General features: G+C 37.5%; 1 pseudogene; it reads left to right on the forward strand.

Annotated features, from left to right (window-relative positions):
* The first annotated feature begins 539 nt into the window (after positions 1 to 539).
* The window catches only part of LOC105499039 (dolichyl-diphosphooligosaccharide--protein glycosyltransferase subunit STT3A-like), a 32,541-nt pseudogene continuing 13,198 nt past the window's right edge, over positions 540 to 19,882 (forward strand).

Genomic DNA, 19,882 nt, shown 5'->3' on the forward strand with positions numbered 1-19,882 from the left:
TCTGGAATGAAGCTTCCAGAGGAAGGATCAGGCAGCAATATTTGCTGTTCTGTAGCCTCTGCTAGTGATATCCAGGCAAACAGGGTCTGGAGGGGACCTCCAGCAAACTCCAACAGACCTGCAGCTGAGGGACCTGACTGTTAGAAGGAAAACTAACAAACAGAAAGGAACAGCATCAACATCAATAAAAAGGACATCTACACCAAAACCCCGTCTGTAGGTCACCAACATCAGAGACCAAAGGTAGCTAAAATCACAAAGACAGGGAGAAGCCAGAGAAGAAAATCTGAATTTTCTAAAAATCAGAGTGCCTCTTCTCCTCCCAACGATCACAGCTCTTCACCAGCAATGGAACAAAGCTGGATGGAGAATGACTTTGATGAGTTCACAGAAGTAGGCTTCAGAAGGTCGGAAATAACAAACTTCTCCAAGCTAAAGGAGCATGTTTGAACCCATCGCAAGGAAGTTAAAACCTTGAAAAAAGGTTACACGAATGGCTAACTAGAATAAACAGTGTAGAGAAGGCCTTAAATGACCTGATGGAGCTGAAAACCATGGCACGAGAACTTCGTAATGCATGCACAAGCTTCAATAGCCAATTTGACCAAGTGGAAGGAAGGGTATCAGTTACTGAAGATCAAATTAATGAAATAAAACGAGAACACAAGGTTAGAGAAAAAAAGAGTAACAAGAAATGAACAAAGCCTCCAAGAAATATGGGACTATGTGAAAAGACCAAATCTACATTTGATTAGTGTACCTGAAAGTGACGGGGAGAATGGGACCAAGTTGGAAAACACTCTTCAGGATATTATCCAGGAGAACTTCCCCAATGCAAATCAATAAATGTAATCCATCAGATAAACAGAACTAATGACAATAATCACATGATTATCTCAATAGATGCAGAAAAGGCCTTCGACAAAATTCAACAGCCCTTCATGCTAAAAACTCTCAATTAACTAGGTATTGATAGAACATATCTCAAAATAATAAGAGCTATTTATGACAAACCCACAGCCAATATTATACTGAATGGGCAAAAACTAGAAGCATTCCCTTTGAAAACTGGCACAAGACAAGGATGCCCTCTCTCACCACTCCTATTCACCACTCCCATTCAACATAGTGTTGGAAGTACTGGCCAGGGCAATCAGGCAAGAGAAATAAATAAAGGGTATTCAATCAGGAAAGAGGAAGTCAAATTGTCCCTGTTTGCAGATGACATGATTGTATATGTAGAAAACCCCACCATCTCAGCCCAAAGTCTCCTTAAGGTGAAAAGCAACTTCAGTAAAGTCTCAGGATACAAAATCAATGTGCAAAAATCACAAGCATTCCTATACACCAATAACAGACAAATAGAGAGCCAAATCATGAGTGCACTCCCATTCACAGTTGCTACAAAGAGAATAAAATACCTAGGAATCCAACTTACAAGGGATGTGAAGAACCTCTTCAAGAACTACAAACCACTGCTCAACAAAATGAAAGAGGACACCAACAAATGGAAGAACGTTCCATGCTCATGGATAGGAATAATCAATATCATGAAAATGGCTATACTGCCCAAGGTAATTTATAGATTCAATGCCATCCCCATCAAGCTACCAAAGACTTTCTTCACAGAATTGGAAAAAAATAATTTAAAGTTCATATGGAACCAAAAAAGAGCCCACATTGCCAAGACACTCCTAAGCAAAAAGAACAAAGCTGGAGGCATCACGCTACCTGACTTCAAACTATACTACAAGGCTACAGTAACCAAAATAGCATGGTACTGGTACCAAAACAGAGATATAGACCAATGGAACAGAACAGAGAACTCAGAAATAACACCACACATCTACAACCATCTGATCTTTGACAAACCAGAAAAAAACAAGAAATGGGGAAAGGATTCCCTATTTAATAAATGGTGCTGGGAAAACTGGCTAGCCATATGTAAAAAGCTGAAACTGTATCCCTTCCTTACACCGTATACAAAAATTAACTCAAGATGGATTAAAGACTTAAATGTTAAACCTAAAACAATAAAAACCCTAGAAGAAAACCTAGGCAATACCATTCAGGACATAGGCATGGGCAAACACTTCATGACTGAAACACCAAAGCAATGGCAACAAATGCCAAAATTGACAAATAGGATCTAATTAAACTAAAGAGCTTCAGCACAGCAAAAGAAACTACCATCAGAGTGAACAGGCAACCTACAGAATGGGAGAAAATTTTTGCAATCTACTCATCTGACAAAGGGCTAATATCCAGAATCGACAAAGTACTCAAACAAATTTACAAACAAACAAACAAACAACCCCATCAAAAGGTGGGCAATGGATATGAACAAACACTTCTCAAAAGAAGACATTTATGCAGCCAACAGACACATGAAAAAATGCTCACCATCGCTGGTCATCAGAGAAATGCAAATCAAAACCACAATGGGATACCATGTCATGCCAGTTAGAATGGCAGCCATTAAAAAGTCAGGAAACTACAGATGCTGGAGAGGATGTGGAGAAATAGGAACGCTTTTAAACTGTTGGTGGGAGTGTAAATTAGTTCAACCATTGTGAAAGATGGTGTGGCAATTCCTCAAGTATCTAGAACTAGAAATATCATTTGACCCAGCAATCCCATCACTGGGTATACCCCCAAAGGATTACACATCATGCTAGTATAAGGACACATGCACATGTATGTTTATTGCAGCACTATTCACAAGAGCAAAGACTTGGAACCAACCCAAATGTCCATCAATGATAGACTAGATTAAGAAAACGTGGAACATATACACAGTGGAATACTATGCAGCCATAAAAAAGGATGAGTTCATGTCCTTTGCAGGGACATGGATGAAGCTGGAAACCATTATTCTCAGCAAACTATCACAAGGACAGAAAACCAAACACTGCATTTTCTCACTCATAGGTGGGAATTAAACAATGAGATCACTTGGACACAGGGTGGGGAACATCACACACCAGGGGGTGGGGGTTGGGGAGGATAGCATTAGGAGAAAACCCTAATGAAAATGACGAGTTGATGAGTGCAGCAAAGCAACATGACACATGAATAGCTATGTATGGAACCTGTACATTGTGCATATGTACCCTAGAACTTAAAGTATAATTAAAAAAAAAACACTTTCTGAGCATAACAATAGCAATTATTTGATGCTAAATGTATTTTAGATCTTTCACATTTACAGTTTGAGGCATGGTAAGGAACTAAGACAAGGAAAATTCTGAGAGACAAGTATACGTAATACAAAAAACACCCTCTTTTCTTTTAACATTTAAAGATATGTACGTGTACTTTTAGTAGACAATGGGCTTGTAAGCTGCCTCCATTACCACAACAAACCTGAGAAGAGAAAATATTAAGAGAGAGAACGATTCCTGAAATTTTAATATTCATTTTTGTACTTTTTGGATTGGTAGAAGACAGATATCATGGACACTACGTTCACCAAACAGTGAACATACACTGTCATCCTCTATGCAAACACCGCTATTAAATATACCACGAATAACAAAACTTCATAATTGTTAATAATTTTATTTCACTTAAAATTATATCCACACTTGCTCTGGAAAAACTATGTAGGGATACTTTTCCTTTTCATCTCTAACCCGACCAATTAGTAAGCCTTACTCATTGGCCCTCCTCACTCATCACGTTATCCTGAAAAACTCTGATGCATGAATGCTAGGGGAGACTGATTTGAGTAATAATTAAACTCTAGTTTCCCTCACAGCCAGCTCTGCATGAATTACTCTTTCTCTATTGTGATTCCCCTGTCTTGATAAATCAGCTCTATCTAGGTTGCAGGCAAGGTGAACCCCTTGGACAGTTACAACACAGAAGGGAAATGTAGGTTTGAATTCCCAACTGTTCCACTATGCAGAGTCTGGGGCACTGCATTATGGTACTATGTGAAGAGGATTGTCATCTTCCAGACCCCAGAATAGTAGATCCACAGACAACTTGCACTCTTAACCTGGAAAAGCCATAGGCACACAATGCCAGCCTGTGAGAGCAGCCATGGAAGATGAACACTGCAAAGCCACAGGAATGCAGCTACCCAAGGCCTTGGGAGCCCACTCACCCTTGACAGCAGTGTATCTTGGATGTGGGACATGGAGTCAAAGAAGATTGTTTTGGTGCTTTAAGATTTAATGACTGCTCTGAGGGTTTTGAATGTGCACAGGGCCTGTAGTTCCTTTTTTGGCTGATTTCTTCCTTTTTGAAATGGGAATGTTTACCCAATGCCTACAACTCCACTGTGTCTTGGAAGTAACTGACTTTTTTTTTTTTTTTTTTTTTTTTTATTAATTTTAGAGGCTCATAGGTGGAAAGGACTTGCCTCATCTCAGATAAGACTTTGGATTTTGGACTATTGAATTAACACTGGAATGAGTAAAGACTTTGGGGCACTATTGGTAAGGCAGGAGAGTATTTGAAAAGTGAGAAGGGCATGAGATTTGGGAGGAGCCAGGGCCTAATGATATAGTTTAGATATGTGTCACTGCCCAAATCTCATGTTGAATTGTAATCCTCAATATTAGACGAGGGGCCTAGTGGGAGGTGATTGGATCATCAGAGCACATTTCCCATGAATGGTTTAGCACCATCCTCTTTGTGCTGTCCTGACAATAGTGAGTAAGATATCATAAGAGCTGATTATTTAAAAGTGTGGTACCTACCCCTTCTCTCTGTCTTGCTCCTGCTGTGCTCACGTAGTGTACCTGCTCCCCTTTCCCCTTCTGACATAATTGGAAGCTTCCTGAGGCCTCTCAGATGCTGAAAAGATGCCAGCATCATGCTTCCCGTACAGCCTGCAGAGCCGTGAGCCAATTAAACCTCTTTTGTTTATAATTTATCCAGTCTCAGGTATTTCTTTATAGCAATGCAAGAATGGACAAATACATCAGGGTTGAGCTTCTTCCTGGAACTTTTCTGAAATAAAAACTCAAGGTGCAAAAGTTACCAGTGGGTACTTTTTCACTATGTACCTCCAAACCTAGAGACTGGTTACAATTTCATCACCTTTTAAATTAAAGTAAGAGATGAAGGGGTAATGTAGAGTAAGAGAAGATACGCATGCATGAAACTTATTACAGTAAAATGCATTATATTCTGTGCTTAGTTACATATGTAAAATGTATCACAGATCTCAATTGCTTTGTGTAAGTACCCACCAGCAGAAAATTTGATATGTTAAAGTGTATATAAGAAAGAAAATGTTTCCAAAATCTCTTAATAGTATTTATTATTTTGTATCTCTTGTAAATAACAGTACCTTGTGAGAACAGTATTTTTCTAGTGAAAATGTTATAATGGGGAAATCAAGGGGTAAGACTACCCTTCCTTTTCTTTAATGTTGTTTTAGAGGACAGGTTTCATAGAACCTACTTAATATGTACAAACAAAAGTGATCTACTATTATAGTAAAATGGCAAAGACAGAGCTAGAAAGCCTAGGTTCAGGCCATTGGCACACTGTGTCTTAACTTCCTCCATTAATACCTAGCCATAAGTGGAAAACAGAGTTTATATTTGTATGCCATGCATTTATAGAATGGAAAAGAGTAGTATTTTCCATCTTGCATAGGCTCTCTGGCTAAAAGCACAAAATATCAAAGAGTAATACACAAAGCTATATGATTAAAGGACATTAGTAGCTTGCAGGAATTTTTCATCAGTACACTACTGATGAGTTTTACAAGAGCCCTATGGAGAACATTTCATCAAAGCCGGCATCTTGGAGAGCGTAACTTCAAACAGATGAGAGTAATGCTGGGCTCATATGTTGGTTACTATGTTTTCTGACATCAACTATAACATTAAACACATTAGGTGAGCAGCTTAAAGCTGTGCAGAGCCTGACAAAACAAACAGAAAACTACTTTAGCAAATTCCTGGCAACACTGTTAACTATGAATTGAGATTTCAATAGGGTTCTAGGGCCAGAACTGTATTATATTTTCTGGTGTGCAAACTCAGGCAATGGGTGTTACATTTATCACTACTGACAAGAATGAGACACCCCCATTGCTCATGGCCTCATTTTGCTGTGACACAAGGTTTGTAGGCATAAGAGGTACACTTCCCAGAAACAGGGAAGACCAGTGGAGTTCATAGTCCAGTTCAGGTCTTAACATAGAAACTCATCCTGAAAAAAAACAGCACATAAAACTACAGTTTTTATGGACAGGCCATAGCTTATGTTTGTTTCAGCAAAATTCTGAATATATGGGAGGAAATTTTGAATGTTTGTAATGTTATTTTTAGACTTTCATCATTAAGAATGAGATGTTTAGCTAAATGAGTTGATCCATCAGAATAACTTTCAAATTACCAAAGGTTTTGTTTTTGTTTTTTTCTTTACTGAATTTGTCTTCTGTGTTCATTTCATGTAATGCTGCTTTAATATTTTTGGAAACATTTCCTTTAGGAATTAGCATATTGTTTTAACATACTTTTATACAGTCAGAGAAGAAAATGAACTGAAGGAGATGGAAATATATGAAGCAAATAGGAACACAAAGACACATTGTCTTTCCCTTTTGTGGAAAGACAATGAAACTTTTTGTAGAGAATCTGAAGTTTGAGCTGATTTTACAAGTCCTAGGTCATTAGAAAGACAAGAATAAAGGACATTTCTGGCAAATGAAATGGCACTTTTGCAATCATTGCAGTGTATACAGATATTTGAACACACTAAAAGTATTGTGGTGCTTGGTAGAGAAAAAGATATTGCAAGACCAATGGGTTAGTTAAAGCAATATAATTTGGGCCTAATTGCAATATATCTTGAGTATAAAATAAAAGCATTTATCTTTATTAATCATCAATTTTATAAACAAAAATCATCTATTGCATTAGGCTGAGTAATGACAAAAACCTGAATATACATGAAAAAGAACAACATATATTGAGCAACTATCATGTGTCAATCTTATGTAACAGAATATATCATGAATTAAATCCCTATTCAGACTCCTAAAGGTCAACCTCCATGCAAAAGCTTGAGAAGAAACAATATGGCAACAGGAAGCCATACCTATAGGCCACTGTTACTGATATCTGAGTTATTTAAGAATATCGGCTCCATAGTAGAGCCAACATAAGGTGAATATACCAGAGTTCATGCCCCTAAGGTGTTTTGCATTGGGTAAGTCAACCTTTCTAGAAAGGTTTCCACTAAAAAACATGAATCTTTGCACCAGGTGATATGTGGCATTGTTTCCTGGAAAAAAAAATGTAAAGAACATTCTAAAATTCATAAGGACTCTCAAGGGATCCAGAAGAGCCAAAACAGTCTTGAAAAATCAAAAAGTTGAAGGCCTAACATTTTCTTTACAAAAAAGAATGTAAAGAACATTCTAAAATTCATAAGGACTCTCAAGGGATCCAGAAGAGCCAAAACAGTCTTGAAAAATCAAAAAGTTGAAGGCCTAACATTTTCTGATATCAAAACATACTACAAAACAACAGTAATCAAGATGGTGTGGTACTGGCCTAAAGACAAACGTATATAAACCACTGGAACAGAATACAGAGCCCAGAAAAAATTCTTGCATATTTGTCCAAATAATTGTTGACAAGAATGCCAAGACTACACAGTGGGGAAAAGACAGTCTCTTCAACAAGTAGTGAAGGAAAATCTGGATATCCACAGGCAAAAAAAAAAAAAAAAAAAAAAAGAAGTTACACCCTTACTTTACACCATATACAGAAATTAACTCAAATAAACAGAAAAAAGCAAAATGATAAAAACCAGAGGGATAAAGTTCCAGTGTAGAATCTTTATTAATTTTATTTTGCTTGTTTGTTTCTTTCTTTGGACAAAGTGTTAAGTTGTTATCAGATAAAAATAATGGGTTATAACATAGTATTTGCAATCCTCATGGTAACCTCAAATGAAAAAGCATGCAATGGATACACAAAAAATAAAAAGTAAGAAAATAAATCATATCACCAGAGAAAATCATCTTCATTAAAGGATGGCAAGAAGGAAAGAAAAAAGTAACAGAAGACCACAAAACAATTAGAAACCAAATAAGAAAATGGCAGCAGTAAGTACGTATCAAAAATAATATTGAATTTAAATAGACTAAACACTCCAATCAAAAGATATACATTGACCGAACGGATTAAAAAGAAACAAGTCCCATTGATCTGTTTCTTGTAGGAAACACACTTCACTTGTAAATACACACATAGACTGAAAATAAAATGATAAAAAAAACTTACATGGCAATGGAAACCAAAAAGAGCAGGAGTTCCCATACTTATACTATACTTATGTCAGACAAAATAGATTTCAAGACAAAAACTATAAGAAGAGATAAAACAAGGTCGTTATATATTGACAGAGGGGTCAGTTCAGCAAGAGGCTATAACAATTATATCTATATATTTGTAATATCCTCTCTCTCTATATATATATGTATATGTGTGTGTTTGTGTGTGTGTGTGTGTGTGTCTGTGTGTGTATACACCCAACACTGGAGCACCCAGATATATACATAAAGCAAATATTATTAGAGCTAAAGAGAGATATAGGCCCCAAAACAATCATAGCTGGAGACTTCACCACACCACTTCCAGCATTGGATAGATCTTTTGTACAGAAAATCAACAAAGAAACATAAGACTTAATCTGCAGTATAGACCAAAATGGATCTAATAGATATTTACAGAACATTTTATGCAACAACTATAGAATACACATTATTTCCCTCAGCATATGAATTATTCCCAAGGATAGACCATATGTTAGGTCACAAAACAAATCTTAAAGCATTCAAAAAAGTAAAGTGATATTTAGCATCTTCTCTAAGCACAATGGAATAAAATTAGAAATTAATAACAAGAGGAATTTTGGAACTATAAAAATACATGAGAAGTAAACAATATGCTCCTGAATGACCAGTGGGTTAATGAAGAAATTAAGAAATAAATTGAAAATTTTCTTGAAACAAATGATAATGGGAACACAACATACCAAACCTATGAGATATAGCAAAAACAGTACTAATAGGCAGTTTATAGCTGTGAGTACATCAAAAAGAGAAAAAATTCAAATAAACAATCTACGCATCTTAAGGAACTAGAAAAGCAAGAGCAAACCAAGTCCAAAATTAGTAGAAGAAAAACATGCTAAACATCAGAGCATAAGTTAATAAAATTGAAATGAAGAAAATGGTACAAAGGTTATTAAAACAAAAGGTTGTTTTTTTGAAAGGTTAAACAAAATTGACATACCATTAGCCAGACTAGGAAAAAAAATCAAAATAAATAAAATCAGATGTGAAGAAGGAGACATTACAACTTACACTGCAGAAATTCAAAGGATCATTAATGGTGATACAGGCAACTCTTTGTCAATTAATTGAAAAACCTAGAAGAAATGGACAAATGTTGAGACACATACAACTTACCAAGATTTAACCAGAAAGAAATCCAAAATGTGAGCAGAATAATAACAAGGAATAAGATCAGAGCCTTAATAAAAAAAATCTTCCAGTAAAAAAAAGCCCAGGAACTGACGGCTTCACTGCTGAATTCTACACAACATTTAACAAAGAAGTCATACCAATTCTACTCAAACTTTTCAGAAAAATAGAGAAGGGAATGCTTTCAAACTGATTCTAAAAGGCCAAAGTTACATCAAAAAAGAAACCAGACAAAGTCACATCAGAAAAGAAAACTACAGGTCAATATCTCTGATGGATATTGATGAAAAATACTGAAGGAAACTGCCAAAAGATTTCTGTTCTTAGGTCTCCCATTTTCCTCAACTTTGGCTGGGAAAAACAGACTTACTCTTCCTTTGTCTGTGCTTGTTGGCATTTCTGGGATATGTGCAGTTGATTTAAAACAAACAGGTTTTATTGACTGAATTGTGGCCTCCCCAATTTTATGCATTGAAGCCCTAACCTCCAATGTGACCATATTTGGAGGTAGGGCCCTTAAGGAGGTGACTGAGGTTAAATGAAGTCATAAGGATGTAGCCCTAATCTTACATGACTAATGTTTTTATAATAAGAAGAATAGATACAAGAGTTTGCTCTTCTCTCTCTCTCTCTCTCTCTCTCTCTCTCTCTCTCTCTCTCTCCCCCCCTCTCTTTTTTTACATGCATACAGGGAAAGGTCATGAGAAGGCGTTTCTGGTAGTAAGTCCATACAGGTGTGCACCTCTCTCAATTCTTGCCTCCTTTAAAGAAAGAATTCGACTGAGGAGCATAAGGCAGAATAAGAGACTGAGGCAAGTTTTAGAGCAGGAGTGAAAGGAAGTAAAGTACACTTGGAAGAGAGCCAAGTGGGCAGCTTGAGAGATCAAATGTGCAATCTGACCTTTTGATTTGGGGTTTTGTACATTGGGATGCTTCCAGGGTCTTGTGTTACTTCTCAGATTTCTCCCGTGGGGTGGGCTGTCCACATGCACAGTGGCCTGCCAGCACTTGAGAGGGGCCGCATGTGCAGTGCGTTTGCCAAAATTGTGCATATGCTCACTTGAGACATTCTTCCCGTACCAGTCCTAATGTTTCTAGAAGGTTGTATACCAATTAAACCTCACCACTTTGCCTCTTAGTGGCATGCTTGAGCCCACTGGCCCAAATCCTGAGATCTTATCTGGAAGCTGTTGATCACCAGTTTCAGGATTTTTCTTTCTATGGGAGACTGCCTTTCCCTGGTGCCAGCTGGGACCAATTATTATTTTAGAGAAACAGTGTAACAACCACCTGACCATCACCTGATGGTACCCTGACATTCCTGACGGGGGTGGCAGGGATCCCTCTCCTGCCCTGCTCATGCCTGACTAGGTGCTTACTGTAACAGACACAGTACAAAGGTAGCCATGTGCAAGCCAAGGAGAGACGCCTCAGGAGAAATCAACCCTACTGGCACCTTGATCATGTACTTCCAGTCTCAAGTTCTTTGAGAAAATAGATGTATGTTGTTTAATCTACCAGGTAGGTGATATTTTGTCGTGACCCCCCAAGCAAACTAATATACCTGGGAACTCATTGCCACGTTGTTCTTCAGGTCGCAAGGTCCCTAGGCAGTCCACCTTCTTTCCATGTTTCAGAATCTTCTTATGATTTTGTGTTGTATTATATCCAGAGTTTTAGCTGTAAGAGGGAGAACCTGGAAGGACAGTGGGGTCTTCTCAGTCTTGGTTGGAACCGAAAGTCTCTTGCCATCTTGTTTGAGTGCAAACAATTAAGGGTCACCAGGAAGAGTAGGGAGTAACTTTATTATGTAAAACCTTTCTAAATCACATGGGTCAAATAAAGCAGTCTGAACATAGATACGTGTCAGCATTAATATCTCCCTTTACTGTGACAACCTCCCCCCTTTTCAATTTATATCTATGCCCTCAGCTGAATGTGAGTAAAGTAAGCATCCAATTCTGTCCACACTTCATTGCTCTTATCTCTTTTAATTTCTTCTCTAAATCATAATGTCCACCTAGAGACCTTGACCAGCTGAAACACCTGAATTGTTTCATCTTGGCTAGTGTATGCATCCAGGGAGATTCAGCTTGCTTTAAGAAACAAATAAACACCTGTCTTTATCTTTGCTATAAATCTCCATAGATAGAGCATTGCAAGCCTCTCGCTTGCTCCATGTGCAGAATTATTCCAGCTTACTGCTGTCGTTTCTTCAAGGATTAGTAAATAACAACAATGTTTTCGGTTTTAAAAAATCAAGTATCTCTGTTATCCACAAGACACTTTAAATCTGCACCAATAGACCATTTGGGATGGAAGGCGCTTCCTGTGGCTTTTTATTGAGGATGGACCCCTTTTTCTTAGCCCTATGCATTACATTCTCTGAACGTAGAGGGTCCAGAAGCATTACGACTTCCTGGTCTCCCATTTAATTGCTCTTTAATAGTGACTGAAAGGAGTAAGCAGTGCCAGAAGTGTTATCAGAATCTATAGGGTTACATGGTATGACAATAAAGGAAGTTCTTGCTTGCCTTCTCATAGTTTAATCACATCTGGTAAGAAAATGAGCTCCTAGTTTCTTATGTTTCTGAATGAGGCGTTTGCTCACGCTCTTCCAGGTCCAACGTGCCTGACTGTCCTCATTATTTTGCTAATATTTGTAAGTGTTCAGCCGCAGAACAGTCCTGCCAATTGACGGTAGAAATCTGTAGAAAGGATTATTAATCTCTTCCCCTCACTTCATATTCTCTGTTTTCTCTAAACATAATTCAGAGTGGCCAAAACACTGTAAACTTTTTAACATCTTTTGTTGACCCAGAGGAGTGTGGCAGACTTACAAAAACTCCTGACAAGTATTAGTGCTTAAAAGTACCTTGCAAATACTTTTTAGGTTCACAATAAGTTATTACTTATAAATAGTTATAGTTAAGAACCTAAGAGTTAGTTTCTCAAATGAGTTACAGTTACAGAAAATTTAAGTCCCCATCTGCATCAAACAAAAACGCACAATTACAACACAAGCAAATCACCCCAAGTCATCTAGGCTTAATAGTAAAATCGAAACATCAGTGACTATTGTAATAAGAAACCTGAAACACTTTCTATTTGTAAAGGAAAATTTACATTTCAAATTGTACTTGGAGATGAAAATTCATACTCTCCCAGCTATACACAAAGAACCTATTAATTAAAGCCACAACTGTTTTAATTGTTAGCCCTTCGTATAGTCAACAAAGCTCCCAATTCATATAATTTACCAAATTCTAGATAGTAGTTTCTTAGAGATCATACTTCCTTACCTAATTTGTGTGTTTCAGGGTCATCCTAGAAGGCTAAGGCAGAAAAAAGCCCAGTAGGTTATATGATCCAGACCTCATTTGGAGATGAGAAAACTGACATTCAGAGAAAGTATGCGGCTTGTCCAAGGTTGCCAAACCAATTGATCCTGAACTAAAATTCAGATCTCTTAACTTCCAGAATAATATTTTTGTTTCATCAGTGGTTCCCATTTTTCAGTCTTGCATCCAAATCACCTGGAGGCCATGTTAAAAAAATAAATTGCTGAAACCCATCCTCAAAGCTTCTGATCTAGTTGATTGGGGATGGTGCCCAATAATTTGCATTTTATACCAGATCCCATATAGCTGCTGATGCTGCTGGTCTCAGGGACCCCTCTTTGAGAAATAGTGCATTGCAATGTTTTCCTCTTATGACTTATATTATTTTAATTTAAAGGGCCTCTTTTTGAATTTTACATTTTGGAAAATTTTGAAAATACACAAAAGTGGACAGAAGTATACAAGGAATCCTCACAGAAACATATCAAGCACCAACAACCATCCCACAATGGCCAATCTAAAAACTTCTAAATTTACCACCTTATTTTTAATTTTTTGCACTTTCTTTGGGAGGACAAGAACTCTCATAAATTGCAAAAGTTTAGTATAAACAACATTTTGTATTATTACCTTAGTCTGTTTCAATTTGCAGTTATTTAACATACACTATCTTTAAAACTCAATGAAAAGGTGGAGACAGTGGCAACTGGCTTCCATATTACAATGAGGGAAATGGAGATTCAGATCGTTGTTAAGTTACTTACTCAAGACTCAAACTGAAGTCTGACTCCAAAGTTTGTCTTGTCAGGCAAATGCTCTAATAAACTTCAAATGTGTCTGATTTCAAGACAAAAGCAAGTTAGCTCCATTTATTTCTGCGAATGTAGTCAGTAATGGTGACACAGCTATAGCACTTGTAGACAAATGTTAAATGATTGGTAGCCCGGGAATATTCAGATCAGTGGACTGGAGATGACTGCATTTGCAGCCAAACTCCCAATATGATTAGTTGTTATAAGAATTTAAGACACCACCATATGACTCCAATATTTATGCCAGAGTATGAGGTTGTTCTTTCTTCTGTTTAAGACCTGAGTCTCGCTGGAATTCTGCCTTTTGCCTTCAGAAAAATGTATAATCTTTGTCATTTATGAGCCTCCAACAAATTATGAGGCTTAATGAACTATCAAGAGCTTTTTGGATGAGTATTTATTTATTTATTTTCTTTTATTATTATTATTATTATACTTTAAGTTCTAGGGTACATGTGCACAACGTGCAGGTTTGTTACATATGTATACATGTGCCATGTTGGTGTGCTGCACCCATTAACTCGTCATTTACATTAGGTATATCTCCTAATGCTATCCCTCCCCACTTCGCACTCCCCACAATAGGCCCTGGTGTGTGATGTTCCCCTTCCCGAGTCCAAGTGATCTCATTGTTCAATTCCCACCTATGAGTGAGAACATGTGGTATTTGGTTTTCTGTTCTTGCGATAGTTTGCTGAGAATGATGGTTTCCAGCAGCATCCATGTCCCTACAAAGGACACGAACTCATCCTTTTTTATGGCTGCATAGTATTCCATGGTGTATATGGGCCACATTTTCTTAATCCAGTCTGTCACTGATGGACATTTGGGTTGATTCCAAGTCTTTGCTATTATGAATAGTGCCACAATAAACATATGTGTGCATGTGTCTTTATAGCAGCATAATTTATAATCCTTTGGGTATATCCCCAGTAATGGGATGGCTGGGTCAAATGGTATTTCTAGTTCTAGATCCTTGAGGAATCGCCACACTCTTTTCCACAATGGTTGAACTAGTTTACAATCCCACCACCAGTGTAAAAGTGTTCCTATTTCTCCACATCCTCTCCAGCACCTGTTGTTTCCTGATTTTTTAATGATTGCCATTCTAACTGGTGTGAGATGGTATCTCATTGTGGTTTTGATTTGCATTTCTCTGATGGCCAGTGATGATGAGCATTTTTTCATGTGTCTGTTGGCTGTATGAATGTCTTCTTTTGAGAAGTGTCTGTTCATATCCTTTGCCCACTTTTTGATGGGGTTGTTTGCTTTTTTCTTGTAAATTTGTTTGAGTTCTTTGTAGGTTCTGGATATTAGCCCTTTGTCAGATGAGTAGATTGCAAAAATTTTCTCCCATTCTGTAGGTTGCCTGTTCACTCTGATGGTAGTTTCTTTTGCTGTGCAGAAGCTCTTTAGTTTAATGAGATCCCATTTGTCAATTTTGGCTTTTGTTGCCGTTGCTTTTGGTGTTTCAGTCATGAAGTCCTTGCCCATGCCTGTGTCCTGAATGGTATTACCTAGGTTTTCTTCTAGGGTTTTTATGGTTTTAGGTCTAACATTTAAGTCTCTAATCCATCTTGAATTAATTTTCATATAAGGAGTAAGGAAAGGATCCAGTTTCAGCTTTCTACTTATGGTTAGCCAATTTTCCCAGTACCATTGAGTATTTTTTTATGGTAGTATGTGTCTGTACATAGTTCTGTATTATGCGCATTCATATTCATATACATCATAAGTAATTTGTGCACAATTATGATTCAGTATGCAGACCAAATTGTCAAACACCCATGTGTGGCAAATAAAATGCCACTGATCATGTCTTATAAAATCTTAATATAACCTCCTAATCCTTGTACTATTCTAACAATTACCACTTTTGAGATTTAACTAATTTTGTTAATGTTATCACATGTGATATGGTTTGGTTCTGTGTCCCCACCTAAATCTCATCTGGAATTGTAATCCCCATGTGTTCAGGGTGGGACCTGGTAGGAAGTGATTGGATCGTGGGTGCAGTTTCCCCCATGCTGTTCTCGTAGTAGTGAATGAGTTCTCATGAGAGCTGATGGTTTTTAAAGGGTTTGGCTGTTCCCCCTTCACTCTCTAAATCTCTCATGCTACCACGTAAGACGTGCCTTGCATCCCCTTTGCCTTCCACCATGATTGTAAGTTTCCTGAGGCCTCCCCAGTCATATGGAACTCTTAGTCAATTAAACCTCTTTCCTTGATAAATTACCCAGCCTCAGGTGATATTTTTTATAACAGTGTGAAAACAGACTAATACAATATGCCTCCCTGATTGTTTGTGACAGATATCCTTCTCTGTATTTTTGATGATTAGCATAGAACAAAAAGCAAAAGATTAGAGAAGCTCTGCTGAGCTAAAGCTTGGCAGTTACAGTTCTTTCTTACCAGTGACGGTTGGCTTTCTTACGTGATTCTGATTTCTTCTCTTCAAGTTTATTAATTTGGAATAATAGTGAATGGTTTTAGGGAATTTTGTGAAATGACAACTGTTTTTACCTAATATCTATGAAAAGAAATAAAAACATCTAATTTCTACTTTTTAACATTAAAATAGTTTGCTTCCATTTCAGATTGCTAACTAGTGTAGGAAAAGGTGTTCCACATCTTAAGTCATCAGGAAATGCAAGTTTAAACCTCAGCGAGGTATCAACAGGCCACTTCCAGAATAGTTAAAATTAAAAGGACTGACAATACCACGTGCTGAAATGAGTTCTTGGTTATAAAGTAACTGGAACTTTTACACGTTGCTGATTGGTGGTTAGACTGGTAAGACGATTTTGGAAAAAATTTTACTAGCAAATAATAAAGCCAAAAAGAAATACTCCAGCATCCAGAAATTTTACCCTTGGCTATATACATAATAGAAACGTGTACACATATGCACGAAAATACATGAACAAGAATTTTTTGTTGGGAGCTTTATATATAATGACAAAAATCCTGGAACAACACAGAGGTCCATCCACACGTGAAAGGATAAATATACCTAATATGTCCATACAATGGGAAATAACTCAGAAATAAAGAGGAATTGAAAACTGATATATTCAAAAATGTTAATGAATCTCACAGACAAAATATTGGGTGAAAGAAAGCCAAACAGAAAAGAGAACAAATTATGATTTTGAAGGGGTGGCCTGCTCCTCCACACCTGTGGGCGTTTCCCGTTAGGTGGAACCAGAGACTTGAGAAAAGAAATGAGACACAGAGACAAAGAATAGAGAAAGAAAAAGTGGGCCCAGGGGACCGGCGCTCAGCATACAGAGGACCCGCACCGGCACCGGTCTCTGAGTTCCCTTAGTATTTATTGATAATTATCTCTACCATCTTAGAAAAGGGAAGTAGCAGGATAATAGGATCATTGTACAGAGAAGGTCAGCAGTAAGACACGTGAATAAAGATCTCTGTGACAAAAGTTTGAGGAAAAGCGCTGTGCCTTGATATGCATATGCAAACATCTCCATAAACCTTTTTAGTGCGTAAAGAGCAGCATTGCGCTAGCAAGTCCCACCTTTCGCCCTAAGGCGGTTTTCTCCTTTCTCAGTAAACAGAACATACAATCGGGTTTTACACCGAGATGTTCCATTGCTCAGGGACAGGCAGGAGACAGATGCTTTTCTCTATCTCAACTGCCAAGAGGCCTTCTTTCCTCTTATACTAGTCCTCCTCAGCACAGACCCTTCACGGGTGTCAGGCTGGGGAACGATCAGATCTTTCCCTTCCCACGAGGCCATATTTCAGACTATCACATGGGGGAGAAACCTTGGACAATACCTAGCTTTCCTAGGCAGAGGTCCCTGCGACCTTTGGCAGTGTACGAGTCCCTGGGTACTTGAGATTAAGAGAATGGTGATGACTTTTCACAAGCATACTGCCTTCAGGCACTTGTTTAACAAAGCACACCCTGCACAGCCCCAAATCCTTTAAACCTTGAGTCACCACAGCACTTGTCTCTTGCAAGCACAAGGTTGGGGGTAGGGTCACAGATTAACAGCATCTCAAATACAGAACAAGATGGAGTCTCTTATGTCTACTTCTTTATATATATAGACACAGTAACAAGCTGATCTCTCTCTCTTTTGCCCACAGATTTCATTTCTAAGAAGTCCAAAACAACCGAAACAATTTCATAGTGATAGCATTTGAAATTGTTGCTACTTTCTGGGGAATATTAAACAGGCACAAAGAAGCTATCTGGACGGGGGATAAATTCTACATCTTGATCTCCTACATGTGTAAAAATCGTTTGAGCATTATATTTGAGATTTGTTGACTTACTAAAGTATTTGTAACAGATGTACAATTATTTATCCAATAGTGTAGAAATACCCTTTTGAAGTGATACTTATGGACTGACTGATTTCCACATATTCTTTCTGAGTCACCAAGTCATATCTCTGGATCATCTATCTACATAGGCAATAGAACTTATATGCTGCATTCAGGAGCAAGTGATGCTGAAATGTAGATTTGGTATCATTTTCTATTCCTAAATGTAGATGTTAACAACTTACAAACAATTTACAGCCTGCATATATCTATGTAGTCACCACAATGTACACAACTTCTTGTAAGCTATTGTTTAAATAACTACTACATGTATCCATTCTTGGAGGACTGTGATATGAGTCTAAGTGCAGAGTGTTATTTCAAATATTTACCTTTTTTGAAATTCATAAAAATATAAATGTCACATTTTTCTTATGCATATCTTATTTTCAAATTGACCATATTATTCTTTCAAAAAATGATAAATCATAAACAAACCTGTAAGAAAAGCACAGCCCCCGTCTCCAAACCATGCTTCAGATGGAACTATTTTCTTCTTAGTTTGGGCTCTCCTACAAAGGCATACAAAACAGGAAGGTGCTCTAGATGCTGAGGAAAATTGAGCCATGAAGACATCTGCCAAGAAGGCCGGGCATGGTGGCTCATGTCTGTAGTTCCAACGCTTTGGGAGGTCAAGGTAGGAGGATCACTTAAGGTCGGGAGTTTGAGATGAGCCTGGGCCAAATAGCGAGAACTCATCTCAAAATAAATAAATAAATAAATAAATAAATAAATAAATAAATAACCGAGTGTAGTGGCATGTGCTAATAGTCTTAGCTACTTGAGAGACTGTAGTCCCAGCTGGGAGACTGAGGCAGGAGGATTGCTCGAGCCCAAGAGTTTCAGGCTGCAGTGAGCTATAATCACGCCACTGCACTCTCACCTGCAAGATAGAATGAGGCCCTGTCTCAATTTTTAAAAAGAAGAAAAAAATATCTATCTGCTTAAGTGTTTTGTTTTGCTTTTGTTAAAGTTTTGCGTGGGCCTCTGTGAGTGGTTGTCCTAGATATAAAATCACATAGGGATTCCCAGGGATGAAGCTAAAGTCACAGGTTTTGTTTGTCTCTGAAAAGCTCATAATGCTCCTTCAGCACTGCTTTTCTGGTCTTTGAAATGGAGCAAACCCTTGTTCCCTGGGGATTATTTTTATATGGAAGATATTCTTAAATACCATTTTTATTTTGAGTGGTGTCTGTCCCCTAAACAGTAGACTTGACATATTATTAAATGTGTCAACTTTCCCAGTTAAAATATCTTGTTACAAGTCAGGTGCTACTCTCAATATTACCATGACTGAAACAAAGATAATGTGGAAGAAGGCGTTTTATGTCCGTAGAAGTGGTAAGAGCCACACCATGAATTGGATTTCCTTTACATGAGCCTCTTGTGAATCAGCAGATTTATCCAGTCGCTTAAAGAGCAGTTAATATTCCATTAGCGACACACTGTGAACTGTGTCAGCAATATAAGTTATTCTTCAGTCATTTATTTTATTGTAATATGTTATTGCAGAAAAATGCAATTATTGAATATCTAAGAGACATAAATGCCGAGATAAAACTGGGACATTTTCTTATGGAATTATAGACATAATGTTTGAATCTTCATTTAATCAAAGTATTTGGCTGTTTTATTTTGGTCAGTAAGTTTACAATAAGGAGAGATGAATTTTTTTTAAAAGAATTTGAAATTTAACTTACATTTACAAAATTTATAGCAATAATTTAAGTATCAATTGCCTGAAGCTATTGAATGAAAAAGATAGGAAATGCTTGTTAGGATTTCTCAAGCCTGTATTGGGGCAAGAGCACTACCAGACAAAAGAGAGGCCTGGTCTCAAATGCTGGGGAGTCTTTGTGAGATCAGAGCATTCAGAAGCTCATCACTTCACAGTTCCATTCACCTTG

This window comes from Macaca nemestrina, chromosome X, assembly GCF_043159975.1.
Source record: "Macaca nemestrina isolate mMacNem1 chromosome X, mMacNem.hap1, whole genome shotgun sequence".
In the NCBI taxonomy this organism is placed as follows: domain Eukaryota; kingdom Metazoa; phylum Chordata; class Mammalia; order Primates; family Cercopithecidae; genus Macaca; species Macaca nemestrina.